Consider the following 19,402-nt stretch of genomic DNA (forward strand, 5'->3'; position numbering starts at 1 on the left):
CTGGCAGACTTTTTCCTTTCATCATGTCTTTCTGGTGGGCGATGTGGTCATTGCGATCAGTGAAGGGCTGAATGAGAATGGCCGCCTGTTCCCATAGATACCCATCAATGATTGCTTACCAAAAAAGCCTCTGCTTTTGAGCAGCGCCATAATGTAGCTGCTGTTTAATGTTTTTATTCTGGAATCTGACCGCACCATTGTTATCGGACTTATATTTTATTTAAGAGTAACCGTGGTCTTAATTTTTATTTCATAAATCAATAGCACATGAAAATGAGCAACTTTGCCATATATCTTATCAGAGAAATCTGCTTCTTTCTCTGCCAGAATTGATTTGGTCATTATCAAAATTCTCAATTGTGAGGTGCAAGTCTGTGTTCAGTGAAGACTTTCCCATTACTGAGTAGAAGGCAGTTGGTGCTCATAGATTTCTATGGAGAGCTGTAGCTGAATTTAGTAGAGCAGTAGAATGTCTGTCGGCCTCTAGCTCCTCTCTGCATAGAATTTACAGAATACAGATATTATTATTTATTTATATAGCACCATTAATTCCATAGTGCTGTACATGAGAAGGGGTTACATACAGAGTTATAGATATTGTTTACAGTAAACAAATTTACTATGACAGACTGGTACAGAGGGGAGAGGACCCTGTCCTTGTGGACTTACATTTTACCCATAAATTTAGTGTGGCGGATCAGTCCATAAGGAGAAAGAAAATCTCTCTGATGTCCACTATTGATTTCTGAAATATAATATAGAATATTGGTTACTCTAGAAGAAAACTATATTCTCGGCTCATGCCAGGAGCTGTATTTGTCAACCTGACCCGGTAGGTTACATTTCTGATTTATGTAGTCACAAGGCATTTGCCCTCATCCCATCACTCGTATACAGTTTGACCTGGTTACACCAGTTCGGCCTACTCTGCTGGTCCCAGTTCAGCCTACTCTGCTGGTCTGAGCTTTTTGTGCCCGGGGTTGTTTTCACCCTGCTGTTTTGACTTACAAGTGTTACCTGACCGTTTGGGTTTGTGTGTATGGTAAGTGTGGGGTGCGCAGCTCCAGACACCCTGCACGGCTAAACAACGAGATAATAATATTTGGAAATGGAGTCTGTCGGCTCCTTGTTGTTCTGGTCACATATCTACACCATCATATCGAAGTCTTATCAGGAGAAAATATTTAAAATATTGCCATGTGAGGACACATTCAGACCTCCATGAAAATCTGTCTGAGGTGGGACCGCAATGCTCCGGCCTGGCAGCGGTTCTCCCGACCGGCGCGTGACCGCCTCATACAAATACAGGAAGCTGTCACATTTGGGTGAGACCACCTGTGGCCAGTCCATGTGTTACTGTTCAATCCGTGACTGGTTTACACAGACGTCTGAATGTGCCCCAGCGCTAATTATTCTGGAACGTTCACTTTTTTTCTGCGTTAAGTCACCTACTCTTTAGTAGGAATTATTTTTTAATTGCACAAGAACTTCCAAACATGACTTGTGAAGGAAAAATGCTTCTATATTTCTGGTGTTTTACTTAGTACTAATGAATCTGTGCATAATGTATGATTTTAGCCTCAAAAGTCAGTAAATGATAAAAACGTAGTCTCCTTCACATTCGGCCATCCGCGATCTCTCCCAACTTCCTGGTGCACAGCAACGCTTGGACAAGAACATTTGTTCTCTCCAAGAGACTCCTCTTTCCACTAAATAAAACAATTTGATATTGGCATACAAGAGTCTGGAGGCCCCATGTACTGGCAGCTTATGGGGGCCTTTACCCAACTTCCATCTGAAGACTCTGGCCTCTCCCCAGGGGACATTTTCTGGAGACTTGAGGGGGGATCAATGGTTAACAGGAGTGGAAATTCTTATCTATTTACTTAGTGTCACAGCCATATTGAGTGCTCTTTGAAGAAAACAAGCTGCTTAACACCTCTTATCGTACTGGTGTTGTTCCTGTCTGAAGCCACTCACCTTGTAATGACCTTGTATCTCATCCCTCTTGGACCCTTCTAGGCTGGAAACACACCTGCTGTTTTTTTATGCAGTTTTCCAAACCAAAGACAGAAAGGGAATCCAGTAGAAGAGAACAGCTAGATATCCTTCCGGTGTTTCTTGTCCCCATGGAATTCACTCCTGACTTTGGCTCAAAAAACTTGCATGGATTATTTTATATTGGTAATCGTCCATACAGATTTCTGCCAGCAATATGATAAGGGTCGCCCCATATTTTTCATTTCTGGTGGATATGCTAGAAGTGTATTATAGATGTTGCCACAAGTTTTTGCTTTTAGGAGAGGTGCGTATGTGCTTCTCTTCATTCATTTCTGTGGGAGCTCCAAAAATTCCTGAGCAAACGTATCGCTGGGAGCAAAATCTGCCATTTATGTAATTTTCTGTTTATATGCCTTATAGGAAATGAATGGGAATAATGCTTCTAAAGGGAGAAAAAATGAAATTCCTCATACAAAGCCTTTATGCTGCCTACATACTTTTCAAGATTTTCCATTCAAAGCGTTGGTGCATCAATAAAAAATGTATTTGATTTAGAAAAGGCAGAAAGGGCCACAAAACTCATAAGGGACATCGAGGATCATAGTTATGAGGAAGGGTTAAAAGAATGACATTTTAGTCTTGAAAAGAGACATTTTAGGGGGACAAGATTATTCTGTGCAAATACATAAATTGTAGGTGCACATATAATATATATACTGTATGTTGCATATATTCACATATAACTGCAGTTTATGTACTCAAGTCATATGTATTTAATGACACTTGTGCACATCTCTTAAATTCTTGTCCTAAATGTCGGTCGTCAATCAACACTTGGGATCAATTTGCTCTTTAGAGCACACTGCATGCAATTCATTATTTCCCATCCCTCTATTGAACTGTAAATGTTATGCAGTGACTGCAAGGGGTTAACACCCTAGTAATTAGAAGATGGATGAACACTTGTTTTCCATGCATATTAATCCAGGGTGTTAAAAGAAGATATGAACTCATGCAAATACTTTCCATCTATAATCTGCATAGTGAAGTTATCTGGAATCCTTCCCTATGTTTAGTCCAGTAAAAATGCTGATTCGGCCTCGTTCACACGCTCAGTATTTGGTCAGTATTTGTAAGCCAAAACCAGGAGTCAAACAAATACTGATGTCTCAGAGAGGATAATCAGATATATATATATATATATATAATTTTTTTTTTTTTTTTTTTTTAACCTAGGCCTTCTAACACTGTAGAGTTGTGAGCCACAATCTTGTTGATTTGGTTGGATTCTTACTAGTGATGAGCGAATATACTCGTTACTCGAGATTTCCCGAGCATGCTCAGGTGACCTCCGAGTATTTTTTAGTGCTCGGAGATTTAGTTTTCATGGCCTCAGCTGAATGATTTACAGCTATTAGCCCGGCTAAGTACATGTGGGGGTTGCCTGGTTGCTAGGGAATCCCCACATGTACTTATGCTGGCTAATAGCTGTAAATCATCCAGCTGCGGTGAAGAAAACAAAATTTCCGAGCACTAAAAAAATACTCTGAGGACCCCCGAGCGTGGTCCGGAAACCTCGAGTAACGAGTATATTCGCTCATCACTAATTCTTACAAATAGTTCCTGCACTTTGACAACCTGATCTCATTTAGATAATGTGGTAGATCTTCTGCTAATTGCTCCATATAAAAATTATTTTGCCCGTGAAAAATTACCGTACTCCAAATTACCAAGCACTATGTATCTTCCTTCTGTCTAAATTACGATCCACTCCCTGTTATAAAGTGTAATCTGTCTTTAGCAGAGATGGATTTTAAAGGCGTTGTCTCATGAACAAAGTACATTTTAATTAATGGATCTTGCATTAAGTTTCACAATTGAATGTGTTAAAAACTTGTTCTTGTGCTGAGATAATGTTATAAATGTGCCCCTGCTGTGTCTGACCATGCAGGAACTCCTACTACAGAACCTCTTCCCTTGATGTCAGACCTTTCCCTCTCTTGGATTCCCTCATCCCATTCTAACTGCACATTTAGTGTCTCCACTCCCATACTACCGCCTCATCCTGCCCTCTTCTCTGTTTCTGTTCCTACTCTTTTCTATCGAATATCTGGGACAACTCAAGTCCCATGGCTTCCTACACCATCTATGCACTGATGACACTCCTCAACCGCCCTGGCCCAGATGTCACTTATCAAGAATCCTAGAGTATCTGTCATATCCTCCTTTTCCTCTCACTTCCTAAAGCTCAATGTGGACAACTGAACTAATCATCTTTACTCGATCCCACTTAATTCCCTCACACAACTTGTCTAACTATAAATGACATCACACTTTCCCCAGTCCCGGAAGTCCACTACTTTAGAGTAACTCTTGACTCTGCCTTGTCCTTCCAAGCTCTTACCGTCTCCTGCCATCTCAAGTCAAAACTGTTTCCTAAAGCCATCCTATTCTCAGCCCTGAATCTACTAAAATGCTCGTACATGTCCTCATAATCTCCTGCCCCGACTATTGCAATATCCTCCTCTGTGGCCTTCCTTCTAACATGCTCACACCTCCTGAATCCATTCTTAACTGCTACCTAACCCACCTCTCTCCTCGCTACTCTTCAGCTTCTCCCCTGAGCAAATCCCTTCATTAGCTTCCAATTCCCCAATGTATCCAGTTGAAACTACTAAAATTGACCTACAAAGCCTTCCATAATTTCTCCTCCATATATCTTCAAAGTAAACTCTTGATATTTGACCACACGTTACCTCTGGTCCTTCTCCAGAGTATCCCCCATCCTCTGAAACTCTGTGCCTCAACACGTCCGATTATCCACTAGATTTAAAACTTTCAGACGGAACTCGAAAACCCATCTCCTAAAGAAAGCTTACAGCCTACAATGATAGCTATTCAAATTGCAGATTACCAAAAAGTGATGTGAACATATAAACCACCTAAAAACAATATACCTAATGCCCAATTAAAAAACACCATATCCAATGTGGAGTAAAAATAGCAGATAATCCAATGAGGACCACCATAAAAAACAAATACCCTTTTTTCTGATTTTTATGGTGGTCCTCATTGGATTATCTGCTATTTTCACACCACATAGGATATGGTGTTTAATTGGGCATAAAGTTTATTGCTTTTAGAGTGTTTATTTGTTCACATTACTGTCTACAATAACCCCGCTGCCGCAAACCCTCAACCCACTGTCTCTGTCCCATTTATCTTGTAGACTGTAGGCCTGCCATGGCAGGGCCCTCTCCCCTCTGTACCACTCTGTCACTATTAGTTTGTTCACTTTAATTTATATTTGTATTTTGTACATGACCCCATCTCATATACACCATAGATACAATGGTGCTCTAAAAATAAGTACCGTACATCTCCTGGGCAGAGGATGAAGCAGAAGAGTATACAGACATTACAGCATTGGATCACAGATGATTCTTTCTGTGAGGTACAACCATTCTCCTGCCTTTTTTAAAAAAAAAAAAACAAAACATGTTTTACCTCACAGAATGAGCTGTGATCTTGTACTGTTTTGTCTGTATACTCTTTTGTTTCCTCCCTGCCCAGGAGCTGTGGTATGATCAGACCATGTCCCTGCACGGTCACACATCCATTCTACAGTACATAGCAGGGGCACATTTACAGGATTATCTCAGCACAGGAACTTTTTTTTTTTTTTTTACCTTTAATTGTGGACTTTTTTTTCATCCAGGATCGCTTAATTTAAAATGTATTTTGTTTGTGTGACAATCCCTTTAAAGAAGTGGGGGCTCTGCTTTTGTGTCAAACAGCATACAGGAATAATAGAGGAGCAAGACTTAAAGGGGCTGTCCACTTATAGTAAAGTATGTTATTTTATGGACTTTACAAACTCATAAAGTTCTCTTCATCCTGGGTCCAGCGTCCTTTCCCCACCGCTGCTGTCGTCACGTTGTTGTGACTAGAGCTGTGAGATGTCAACAGTGAGTGTCACCGCTCTAGACAGTCAGGGAGCTCAGCAGCACACATACACACGGAGCTCAGCAAGTGGCCAGAGCGATGACGTGTGCTGTTGACATGTCGACGCTTCTGGACTCAGGGAGAGCGAGTATTTGAGTTTATTTTATGTACTTTAAATTCTTTCGCGGACTACTTTACTGAAAGTGGACATCTTTGTTCTGGGCAGACAAGCCATTTGACAATGGCAGGGAGCAGTGCATGCTGGGAAATTTGAGAAAATGGACTTTCACCACCTATAAAGCTAGCGGACTTCTGAGGGTCCCCACGCTGCCAATAATTGGGACAGGTCATGGACTTATTTGTCTTGTTATAGGGGAGGCAGATGTTGGGATCCTACTTTACAGCAGGTTTTTAGGCAAAGGAGACACACTTTCCTTATTTTGTCATTTGTGATCTGTGATTTTAATTAATTTGAAAGTCGTTAGGTGCCATGTTCTGTGCACATTTGTATTCAGCGCAATAGGACCCAAAGGAGCCACAAACCTGGAGTGACTGACCGCACACATACCGCACACATGCCAGATATTTCATTATTAATGATTAGCGCTGATATTATTAAGGCTGTAGGATATTTGTGCTTAACTCTGGGACTTCCATTATCTTTTTTCTTAGACCCCAGGTGAAAAGGGAACTAATAAATTGGCTAAAATGTAGCAGTCCATATTGTAGAAAAATGAACAAACTCCTAAAAATGCGTAGACGATTTAATGTATTTTTATTTTCGGTCGTATTAATATGCAACAAGGTTTGAATAAAGCAATGAGTAATCCTAGTTACTCATTAAAGCGTAAAGCTTCATTAAGCTGATTTACACGGCTTGTTTATTGCCATGTAATGACCTGCAGTTGTAATTACACAACATCATCATGGCCCCACCTCATACTCCTGGCACAGTACAAGCCATCGCCATAGGCTTTACACTGAATGGGAATGTAATTAAAAAGAAAGTTTCAACAAGTGAAAAAAAATTAAAAATTAAAATGTTTTAGGTTTTTTATATAGATTTTATTTCATATTTATTATACATATATATATTTTAAATATAAGTATATATTTATGAAAAAATGATAAAGTATGTACTGTATATATTTAATATGAAAAATATATATATTATAAAAAATGATTAAAAAAATTATATTTTCAACTTTTAACACTACAGGAAGCTGCTGCTCACATTTGCCGTGAAAACAAAGTGAAATGGTAGCTCACTTTAAAACTGCAGTAAATGTGGGCTGGATCTACTTGCATGTGTTTGATGTCAGTCTTCCCCCTTCCCTTCTGGGCGTTTGCTAAAGGATAAAGGAAAATTACATTTTGGAGTTCAGTACGGAGCCATTTTGTTAGTGACTGCTCTCATCAGATTTCTGTAAAAAAAAAAAAAAAAAACCTTGAACAGCAAAGTTCCTGTTAGGCTACGTTCACATTTGCGTTGTGTGTTGCGTCGGCGACGCAACACACAACGCATGCAAAAACGCATGGTTTTGTGACGCATGCGTCCATTTTTGGCTTGCTTTTGGGCGCAAAAAAAAAATGCAACTTGCTGCGTCCTCTGCGCCCTGACGCTTGTGCCAAAAATGACGCATGCATCACAAAACGCAAGACAACGCATGTCCATGCGCCCCCATGTTAAATATAGGGATGCATGCGTCGCCGTGGCTGCGCCCGACGCAACGCTAATGTGAACGTAGCCTTATAGGCACTTTGCTGTTCACTGTTTTTTTTTTTTGTTGTTTTTTTTTTTTACAGAAATCTGATGAGAGCAGTCATCTCAGGCTGTTGTGTTCAGATTACCGTAATTACACAGTTCAGTGGTCAGTATCACACATGATAGGATTAGACCAGCGGCTCAGTGGACAATTACAGTGATCTGAACTGAGCCATCCTATCATTGCAGCACTTAGATCACAGTAATAACAAGTGAGCGCTCACCAGGTTCAGGCACTAGAGCTTTGGTGGTGTTTTTGTCCAGTGACATGTACTCACCACTGGATGCAATCACCGCCACAGTCTTAGCAACTGGATGTGATGAGCGCTAAAAGCCCATGTCAGTGAACTGAGCACTGCAGTGACATGACTGCTCTGCTGAGATCACAGCAATTACAGGCCACATAGGGAAAATTGTACCCTGCAATAAGTATTCCCAGGTGGTGTCCAGTTCACAGCTGATCCATCCACAGTATAGGAGGTGGGGTTGGACAGCAACTAGTGTCTCCTATGGCTTGAGAAGCCATATTTGTGGGGTGCAAGTGTTGTCATGCTCTAACACTTACACACCAACAAGTAAAATTACCTCCCCCAGTGGCTCATTTAAAGAGTTTAAAAAATTAATTAAAATACACCATTTCATTTTATACATAGTTTTTAACATAGTAACATAGTTAGTAAGGCCGAAAAAAGACATTTGTCCATCCAGTTCAGCCTATATTCCATCATAATAAATCCCCATATCTACGTCCTTCTACAGAACCTAATAATTGTATGATACAATATTGTTCTGCTCCAGGAAGACATCCAGGCCTCTCTTGAACCCCTCGACTGAGTTTGCCATCACCAACTCCTCAGGCAAGCAATTCCAGATTCTCACTGCCCTAACAGTAAAGAATCCTCTTCTATGTTGGTGGAAAAACCTCCCCTCCAGACGCAAAGAATGCCCCCTTGTGCCCGTCACCTTCCTTGGTATAAACAGATCCTCAGCGAGATATTTGTATTGTCCCCTTATATACTTATACATGGTTATTAGATCGCCCCTCAGTCGTCTTTTTTCTAGACTAAATAATCCTAATTTAGCTAATCTATCTGGGTATTGTAGTTCTCCCATCCCCTTTATTAATTTTGTTGCCCTCCTTTGTACTCTCTCTAGTTCCATTATATCCTTCCTGAGCACCGGTGCCCAAAACTGGACACAGTACTCCATGTGCGGTCTAACTAGGGATTTGTACAGAGGCAGTATAATGCTCTCATCATGTGTATCCAGACCTCTTTTAATGCACCCCATGATCCTGTTTGCCTTGGCAGCTGCTGCCTGGCACTGGCTGTTCCAGGTAAGTTTATTATTAACTAGGATCCCCAAGTCCTTCTCCCTGTCAGATTTACCCAGTGGTTTCCCGTTCGGTGTGTAATGGTGATATTGATTCCTTCTTCCCATGTGTATAACCTTACAAGCATATAAAAAAAGGGGGACACATTTCCTTTAACATACAGATATTAAGAATAATAGTTTGTAAAATGTAATCCAATTGGTAGCACTAAGTAGAAATCTCCAGTTTCTTCTCTTTGGTTTTGTCCGCATTGAGCTTTAGGAAGTGGGAAGGATATGAAGCATTGTATTCTTTCTTTTATATATTACATTCCCTTGTTTTATAGTGTTATAAAGAAATGCACAGATAAGTAATGTTTCCATGAGGATCGCACACACTGTACTCTTCTATGCTAAGCAGTCGCCAGCAGATAGGGCTGGGTGATATGCATTTAGCGGCTGTTTTTTCTAAACTTTGGTGGTCATAACATACTAGAATATGAAAGTATTATGACGTCTTAATCATGGATTTCTGGTGCTTGATTCCCATTGCCCCAGGTATATACAGTATAGCCCTTGCCATGCAGTCTAGTGAGAACAGCTTGTTCTTAAGCCAATGTTTGTTAGGCGCTCACTAAATTTGATCATGGTCTTGGAATAAGACATCACCATCGTAACAAGCAAGTTCATGACATTTCTTCCCTCTTATTTATTCCACCATTTCTCTGGATGGTATTATTGAAAAGTGGAATCATTAAGAACCACCGTGGCAGACCATGTGCAGTTATAGAGCCGGGATGTCAAGTTCTGGAAAATATAGTGCATACAAAGTCACTGACTCAATAATCTCCTCTGGCATTAACATCAGCACAAAACTGTGCCCCGAGAACTTCAGGACATGGGTTTATATGCAGAGCAGCTGCATTGACGCCTTACATCACCAAGCACAATGCTAACCATAGGATGGAGTGGTATAAATCTCACCATCATGAATTCTGGAGCAGCGGAAATGTGTTGTGTAGTGAGGGCTCTATCTAAGGGCTCGCTCACACGAGTGTCTGAGACTGCTGAGTGCTATGTGCTGTTTTACCAGATAGCTCTCAGACCAGTGTTTTGTTTTTTTTCTCATGCCGATTTGGCATTATAAAATAATTTCAGCTTGCTGCAAGTAGCTACGAGACTGCTCACATGCACTCATTCAAGTCTATGGGGGATATGAGACATCGGACTGCACTTGGATGCCAGCAATGGAGAAGGTGGAGAAATTACTTTCTCCTTCTCCGCCACACCTGTGCTGTGATTCTATAAAGCGAGCGGATCGGACCTCAGACAGTTGGAGCATAGTTTGATCTGAGTATTTGTGTAATTCTCTCGCACGAGAGAATTATTGCCATGTGACCTCGGCCTAATGGAGGAGTCTGGGGTAGCCAATTCCAGGAGAACGTTACCAGCCTGACTGCATGTGCCGCCTGTAAAGTTTGGTGGAGGAGGGATAATACTATTGATGTTTCTCAGGGGTTGGCCTGGACCTTTAACTTTCAGAGAAGGGAAATCCTAACGCTTCAGCACCTGGACAACCGTATGGTTCAGACCTTGTGGGTGCAGTTTTTGAAAGGCCCTTTTCTGTTCCAGTATGACTGTGACCTATTGCACAAAGCGAGGTCCATAATGGCATGGATGGCTGAGTTTGGGGTGGAAGTACTGTCACCCACAGTGTAAACCTCGACCCTCATCGAACACCTCTGGGATGAACAGAAACTTTCGATATATGTAAATATATCGGACGAGAAGACCTGGATTACCATATCCAGTGTTGTTCATGCCCAAGGTCCTAAGTAATGCTGGAACTGTAGAGGGCCTTCCCCAAGCTGTTCCCACAACCATTATATATCATATGTATCTCGATATATTGGCATTATCATTATTCCATCATTGTTACTCTTCTCCTACGCTAACTAAGGACACGTATAAGGCTACTTTCACACTAGCGTTGTTTGCTGTACGTCGCAATGCGTCGTTTTGGAGAAAAAAACGCATCCTGCAAATGTGCCCGCAGGATGCATTTTTTTCTCCATAGACTTGCATTAGCGACGCATTGCGACGTATTGGCACACGTTGCATCCGTCGTGCGACGGATGCGTCATGTGTTTGGCGGCCGCGACACACAAAAAACGTTCCATGTAACTTTTTTTGTGCACCGAGTCCGCCATTTCTGACCGCGCATGCGCGGCTGCAACTTCGCCCCCTCCTCCCCGTACCTTACAATGGGGCAGCAGATGCGTTGTAAAACTGCATCCGCTGCACCCATTCTTTTTGTTCGCAGTTTGCGTCGGTACGTCGGGCCGACGTATGGCGACGGCCCCGTACCGACGCTAGTGTGAAAGTAGCCCAAGAAAGGGCCATAAATAGAGCACTCCTTTGCATGTTGCTCAGCCACATAACTGTGCGAGGAGTCTTCCCCGCTGCCAACTTCTGGGCTGTAATCTATGTTCTCATATTCCCGAAGCAAGTGCTAAATAAATTGTAAAGTGTCTGGATGATACTTTTCATGATACTGAATTTTCCAAAAGTACAGTGTGCATACATCTGTGGTTACAACCTGGATTTCTGGCGCCTAAGGCCATGTTCACACGTTCCTGATTTCCCTGCTGTTTTTTCTGCACTAAAAACCGCAGCTCTTGGCAGAAAACGCAGGTGCGTTTTTCGGTGTGTTTTTGGTGCATTTTTTATGCGGTTTTTAGTGCGGTTTTTTATGCAGTTTTCTCTGCAGAGTCTGTGTGTTTTCTAGGAAGTTTTTTTTAGGGTTAAAATGGCTGAAAATACCCTAACCCTACCCCTAACCCTACCCCTAACCCTAACCCTAGTTCTAACTGTAGTGGGGGGGGGGGGGGGAATAAATTCTTTATTTTATTATTGTTACTACCTATGGGGTGAAAAAAAAAAAAAAAAGGTAAATGGCCCCCCTCCCCCTTTATTTTGACCACTGTGAGGTTATCACAGTGATCAAAATGTGCCTGGAACGAATCTGCCGAGTGCGCCCGCCATTTTGGAAGATGGCGGCGCCCAGGGAGAAGACGGACGGACGGACACCCCGGGAGGCCCGGTAAGTATAAGGGGGGGTGTCGGAGCATGGGGGGGGGGTGGGATTGGGGCACGAGGGGACAGCCACACTCTGCCCACGCACTTCCTGCTGCAGCGATTCTGCACCACAAACCGTAGAAAACCCGCAGATATTTTTTTCGTCTGCGGGTTTGACCTCACAATGGGTGCAGAACCGCTGCAGTTCCGCACAAAGAAGTGACATGGTCCTTCTTTTTTACCGCAGCTATTCAGCGCGGCTTTTTTAGTGCATTTCCGCAATGTGGGCACGGCGGTTCCTGTTTTCCATAGGGTACATTGTACTGTACCCTGCATGGAAAACAGCTGCGGACCCGCAGCGGCAAAATCGCGGCGGTTCCGCAGTAAAAAAAGCATTGTGTGAACATGGCCTTAAGGTAGGACATTGCCCTGCCATAGTGTGATACAGGATGAGAACGGACTAGTAAGCACGTCACCGTCCAACATGGCTTTCAGCATAATGGAAGACCATAAAGTAGTATTCTGTGTTACCTGTGCAGAGTCATAACGGTGGTCCCAGTCATGCTGTAATAGCAAGCAAGTTCCAGGGGCATCATTGCCCTAAATGCTCCACGTTAGGACGGCACGACAACTACTGAGACCGGGACCGCCCGGATGACTAGTCACTGATGGCGCCAGGTACTTTGTCACTTTCCGCATAAAGTAAGAAAATTAACTAATTTAAAGGAAGATGTGTTTGCTAGTCTGTTATTACTAGTCTGTTATTATCCTCTGTAACATTATGGCGGCAGTTGTTTTGATGGGTTCCTTTATGAGGAAGCAGTCTTTTTTTATGGGTGCCTAATTAAAAATAGATTTCTGGCCTGGAGAGTGCCTTTGTTATGCAGCGCTCTATTTCATATATATTTTATGCATCAATTTTTAATTGTGGACCTGCCAGAGAGCGTTGTATCTATGTGTGTGGATGGATGTTAGAGACAGATGTTGGATGTGATCTAGATTACAGATATACAGTACAGACCAAAAGTTTGGACACACCTTCTCATTTAAAGATTTTTCTGTATTTTCATGACTAAGATAATTGTACATTCACACTGAAGGCATCAAAACTATGAATTATCACATGTGGAATTATATACTTAGCAAAAAAGTGTGAAACAACTGAAATTGTCTTATATTCTAGGTTCTTCAAAGTAGCCACCTTTTGCTTTGATGACTGGTTTGCACACTCTTGGCATTCTCTTGATGAGCTTCAAGAGGTAGTCACCGGGGATGGTCTTCCAACAATCTTGAAGGGGTTCCCAGAGATGCTTAGCACTTGTTGTCCCTTTTGCCTTCACTCTGCGGTCCAGCTCTCCCCAAACCATCTCGATTGGGTTCAGGTCTGGTGACTGTGGAGGCCAGGTCATCTGGTGTAGCACCCCATCACTCTCCTTCTTGGTCAGATAGCCCTTACACAGCCTGGAGGTGTTTGGGGTCATTGTCCTATGAAAAATAAATGATGGTCCAACTAAATGCAAACTGCATGGAATAGTATGCCGCTGCAAGATTCTGTGGTAGCCATGGTGGTTCAGTATGCCTTCAATTTTGAATAAATCCCCAATAGTGTCACCAGCAAAACACCCCCACACCATCACACCTCCTCCATGCTTCACGGTGGGAACCAGGCATGTAGAGTCCATCCGTTCACCTTTTCTGCATCGCACAAAGACACGGTGGTTGGAACCAAAGATCTCAAATTTGGACTCATCAGACTAAAGCACAGATTTCCACTGGTCTGATGTCCATTCCTTGTGTTCTTTAGCCCAAACAAGCCTCTTCTGCTTGTTGCCTGTCCTTAGCAGTGGTTTCCTAGCACTATTTTACCATGAAGGCCTGCTGCACAAAGTCTCCTCTTAACAGTTGTTGTAGAGATGTGTCCGCTGCTAGAACTCTGTGTGGCATTGACTTGGTTTCTAATCTGAGCTGCTGTTAATCTGCGATTTCTGAGGCTGGTGACTCGGATAAACTTATCCTCAGAAGCAGAGGTGACTCTTGGTCTTCCTTTCCTGGGGTGGTCCTCATTTGAGCCAGTTTTAGTAGCGCTTGATGGTTTTTGCCACTGCACTTGGGGACACTTTCAAAGTTTTCCCAATTTTTTGGACTGACTGACCTTCATTTCTTAAAGTAATGATGGCCACTCGTTTTTCTTTACTTAGCTTTTTTCTTGCCATAATACAAATTCTAACAGTCTATTCAGTAGGACTATCAGCTGTTTATCCACCAGACTTCTGCACAACACAACTGATGGTCCCAACACCATTTATAAGGCAAGAAATCCCACTTATTAAACCTGACAGGGCACACCTGTGAAGTGAAAACCATTCCCGGTGACTACCTCTTGAAGTTCATCAAAAGAATGCCAAGAGTGTGCAAAGCAGTCATCAAAGCAAAAGGTGGCTACTTCGAAGAACCTAGAATATAAGACATAATTTCAGTTGTTTCACACTTTTTTGTTAACACATGTGGAATTATATACTTAATTCATAGTTTTGATGGCTTCAGTGTGAATGTACAATTATCATAGTCCTGAAAATACAGAAAAATCTTAAAATGAGAAGGTGTCCAAACTTTTGGTCTGTACTGTACATGTGTATAAAATGTATAAGACACTCGTAGGGCGGTGGGTCGGGGAGGGGTGCGAGGTGTGAAAGAGTCGAATTCACAGGATGAGAGCAGTTCCAGGGGAGCTGCCTTCCTCCTCTTTAATAAAGCAAGCACCGCCACCTGCCATTCTTGTGGACGGTGCCTTTTTCTTGTCAGGCAAAGAACCTTCTTCTTTGCCGACTGTCTGTGGCTTAAGACCCTTTAAATCCCAAGTTGTAGTAAAGAGGGTGCAAAAACGTATTTATTTTTTCTCGCCACATTACTATGATCCAGGAATACTTTTAAGTCATAGGGTGATTTTAATGTCTAGGAATCTGTATTGCTTTTCACTTTCACAGCAGTCCGCGGGTTGGAATTCCTTGTCCGGCCGCGGGTTGTACAGTGAATTTTGCCTTGCTTACTGTCCCAGTTTTTAGCAGGGAAAGGTCATGCGTTTCACATTATATCGCCAGTTATTTTAATGCATGACTTGGCATCATTGGCATGAAATGCGTCTGTATCAGAGGGAGGAGGGTGTCATCAACTTGAGGGATTGACTTTAGAAAATGTTGCTTTTATATGATGATCATCCCCCCATGCAGTGAGTTAGGTGGTTTGATTTTCTGCTGGTTATCTTATGGTGGGTGTTGGGGGTCTTTTATTAGCCCCATTAGTAATACACAGCACTGATTAGAGAGCTGCCTACAGGACATGTAATGGGGCTGACACACATGATTCCAGCTACACCCAGACGGTGAGGGCGAGTAAGGAGAGACTCTGCCCCCCGAGCACCTCTACGGTTCCAGGTTCCATGCCCCCTTACTATTAGTGGACATTACTGGGATCCGATAATTATCAGATGTATTTGTCTGGAATCCTGGATTCTCCATCCTATTCACGTTCTGCACATCACGTCAGCGCCAGCTCTAAAGGCACCACTATTAATAACATTCTGGTTTTACATGGGGCTGCAATGTGAGCTGTACAGAATGGCAAACTGCACATATTAACATTTCTAGCATTTATTGGCACAGAGATGTCAAGTGTCCGGTTCTTAATCCATGAATTAGGACATCCATAGCCCTATACGATGTACATTTCATCCCTGTGAGGTCCTCTAGGAACTTTCTTTGGTTCTGTGTTGCTCTGACTCCTCGCCTACAGAGCGGTTTCTTGGGATCTATTTTGGGTTGTGAAAGGTTCTGCAGTTTTATATATCCTTACAGAATCGCTCATTATCTACAGATTTGCACAGTCAGAAGGCATGCACGACACATTATTCATGGTTCTACTATCTGGAGAATTCCTCCCGCAGTCTGATCTGGAAATGTTGGAGAATTGCTACATAAGCCATTCCCTAATATAATGGGGCTGCAGTGATACTATGGACAGACTATGTTCCTTCCTTTCCAGCAAAGTCATTTGGGGAAAGTAAGAGGACTGGTTGGTTATTTTGGATTTCGGGTAAATTAAAAGCAACACTGCTATATACAGGCTACATATCCCCCTCTCCCTATTGAAATTGACGTGGTCGGCTGATCTGTGTGCGTATGTTCTTGGGCTTGTGGACATATTCTGCATTGGCAGCTTTAACCTTGTTTTCCAGAATAGAGGACATTCATCTTTAGTACCTGATGGAAACAAATTGCTGCATCACTTTACTAATGAATCACTTGTGAGGCAGTGACCGGTGTTATATGCGAGGGTCGCTATGTGTCCTCCAGGATGCACACAGAAGCGTATTGAGGCTGCGGGAGTGCATTGTATAGCTGAGACTGCAATGTAAGAGAAGGGTTAGTCTTGGTCAAGCTAATTGTCCCAGGCATGTTTTTTTTTTTAGAAAACCTGCTCTGGGCTTCCTACAGGATGGTAGTGGGGCAGTCTGTTTCCCTCCCGGATGGGTTTTCCATGTGGCCTACGGCCACAGGTTCCTTGTAAAAACCCTAAATCAGAGGGTTGGGTGTGTCAGTTTGGTTTTTGCTAGCGTGCAGAGTGAGGCAACACAGGACCAAGCGGAGCCAAAAGGCCTGGCAGCCCTTAGCATACACTGAGGTGCAGTTGCCCACGGCAACAGGTTATGGACGATCTTGTTTCCCAGCTGCGAACCAGAGGATACCGTATGCTGTTTATTTTCTGTGAGTTTGGACATTAAATACGTTTTGCTTTGAACTTTGCTAGGTCACGGTCTCCTCACTGTACAGTGTGGACACCGCTGCACTATACAATGTACCTCGACCTCTCCAGTATATTGAGGAAGAAGCCGATTATTGTATTTATACCCAGGATGTTATCTGCATATGCAGAATGCTTCTCCATTTAAGACATCTCTTGAGATAAATTGAGTTAAATACCTTGTAAAAAAAAAAACAACCCTGAGCTCCCTTGATTCTGCAGCTCTTTTCTGTTTTGCTATATTGCAGATATTTACATTTATTTTTCTGCAGCTCAGTATGTGAAATCTCTGCTTGCAAACCAACTGAGCTTTACTTCAGAGTCTCCTTTCTGAAGGTGTGCACTTTCACCCATTCTTCACAAAGGCTAACAATCACATCCTTGAGCTAATCTATCAGTCTAGCTTTGTCAGATGCTGCCAAGCTGTGAGTGTTGGTGTCTGCAAGAGAGGAGTGAAAATTCACGCCTCCAGAGAAGACTCTAAAACACACAATTGCACCACTCAGAGATTTCACATACTGAACTCCAAAATCAATAAATGTGATAATCTCTGCAATGGAATGACACGTCGCAAAAAGGAAAAAAATAGCAAAGTTAAGGTAGCCCCGGGATTTTCACAAAATATTTAATGTAATTTTTTTGTACAAGTTACAGGTCCTCTTTAACAGAGAATGGTTTTTATGCAAGCCACTTTGACTGGGTTGAGACATTGAGATCAAAGCAGAAGAGAGTACTTTGAACGTTTTGTGCTAGGCCACCTACTGCTCTACTCTATGCATGACTTTAGAGATGGTGGGTTATCGTTGGAGCTTTTATGTAGCGTGTATTCTGTATCCTCACTTGACTGTGTTGGGAAGTGCTGTTTGACATGATCACTTTGGCTAATGGATAATTCCCTAATGTCTGGCCAATTTATCTTGTTAAACTGCATTTGTATTAGCAGACCTCTCCGTGACAAAATCCAGGCAGCAAACTTTAGTGAGATCAGCCTGGGCTAATGAGCTTAATTACATTAAAACACAGTCAGCCCATGAGTAGGCAGTAAAGCAATGACTATTTGTGTATGGGGCCCAGCCAAAGACGGCATCTCGGGCAGTTATTATGGCATACGGAGTGTCGTAAAGTAGTATGTGCTTCAGTTTTATCAATTTGTCTAACTTATACCAGCACTCAAGACATGTTTTTTGTGTGTGTGTGGACAAAGGTCAAATTTAATATTATAAATTATATTTGTCCTTTTGGCCATATATACAGTCACTGTTAAACAATTTATTTTCTTGACAGATCAGACTTTTACAATATTTGATCTACCACATATGAATTTTGTTCTCGCCCTCCTCCCACGCTGACTGCTAAGATGAGTAACTTCTGGAAGTGTTTGTAATGATACAAAACTCAGCTCTGCTGTATATCTACACAGTAGTTGCAGAGATCAATGAGGAGAGTAGGGCGTGTTCTTTTCTCTCCTGCATGACTCTCCGTGCGTATGATTGGTCAACCTTATGCAATGATGAAGTACACGCCCCCAGAGACAAATCTCTAACGTCCAGTTGAACTATAACAAATTATAATCTAAACTTTACAAGCTAATATCTCCGCAATGGAGCAGAGAAATAAAAAAAAAAACAATAAACGGTTTACTGCAGCCTTTATTTCATGATGTGGCCAGTTTGACATGCTCACACTAGTGAAAGGTACTCTGTTTGACTCCTATTTTTGCTCAGACATTCTCAGACTAGGGTTAAAATGCATTGTTACAAAGTAGAAATGTGCTTAGTATTTTTGGCAACATGGATATTCCTTGCCCAAAGATTTTTGCCAGTCTTCTAGGGAAAAACCATTGTAATAAAAACTTGAAAAACCTCTTTAAAGGGAACCTGTCACCCCGAAAATCGCGGGTGAGGTAAGCCCACCGGCATCAGGGGCTTATCTACAGCATTCTGTAATGCTGTAGATAAGCCCCCGATGTTACCTGAAAGAGGAGAAAAAGACGTTATATTATACTCACCCAGGGGCGGTCCCGCTGCTTGTCCGGTCGGATGGGCGTCTCTGGTCCGCTGCGGCGCCTCCCATCTTCATTCCAAGACGTCCTCTCTTCTGATCTTCAGCCACGGCTCCGGCGCAGGCGTACTTTGTCTGCCCTGTTGAGGGCAGAAAGGCCCGGCGCCTGCGCACTGCAGTACTTTGCTCTGCCCTCAACAGGGCAGACAAAGTACGCCTGCGCCGGAGCCGTGGCTGAAGATCAGAAGAGTATGTCTTGGAATGAAGATAGGAGGCGCTGTACCGGACCTGAGACACCCATCCGACCGGACCAGCAGTGGGACCGCCCCTGGGTGAGTATAATCTAACGTCTTTTTCTCCTCTTTCAGGTAACATTGGGGGCTTATCTACAGCATTACAGAATGCTGTAGATAAGCCCCTGATGCCGGTGGGCTTACCTCACCCGCGATTGTTGGGGTGACAGGTTCCCTTTAAATTATGAATAAAATATGCCCTTCCTGAGAC

The 19,402-nt window shown here is 42.6% G+C and overlaps 1 protein-coding gene across 2 annotated transcripts in view; it reads left to right on the forward strand.

The window, feature by feature from the left end:
- MTUS1 (microtubule associated scaffold protein 1) overlaps positions 1 to 19,402 on the forward strand; it is a 106,259-nt gene that overhangs the window by 74,168 nt on the left and 12,689 nt on the right. The gene's annotated exons all lie outside the window — the stretch shown is intronic.

This window comes from Ranitomeya imitator, chromosome 1, assembly GCF_032444005.1.
Source record: "Ranitomeya imitator isolate aRanImi1 chromosome 1, aRanImi1.pri, whole genome shotgun sequence".
Classification (NCBI taxonomy): Eukaryota; Metazoa; Chordata; class Amphibia; order Anura; family Dendrobatidae; genus Ranitomeya; species Ranitomeya imitator.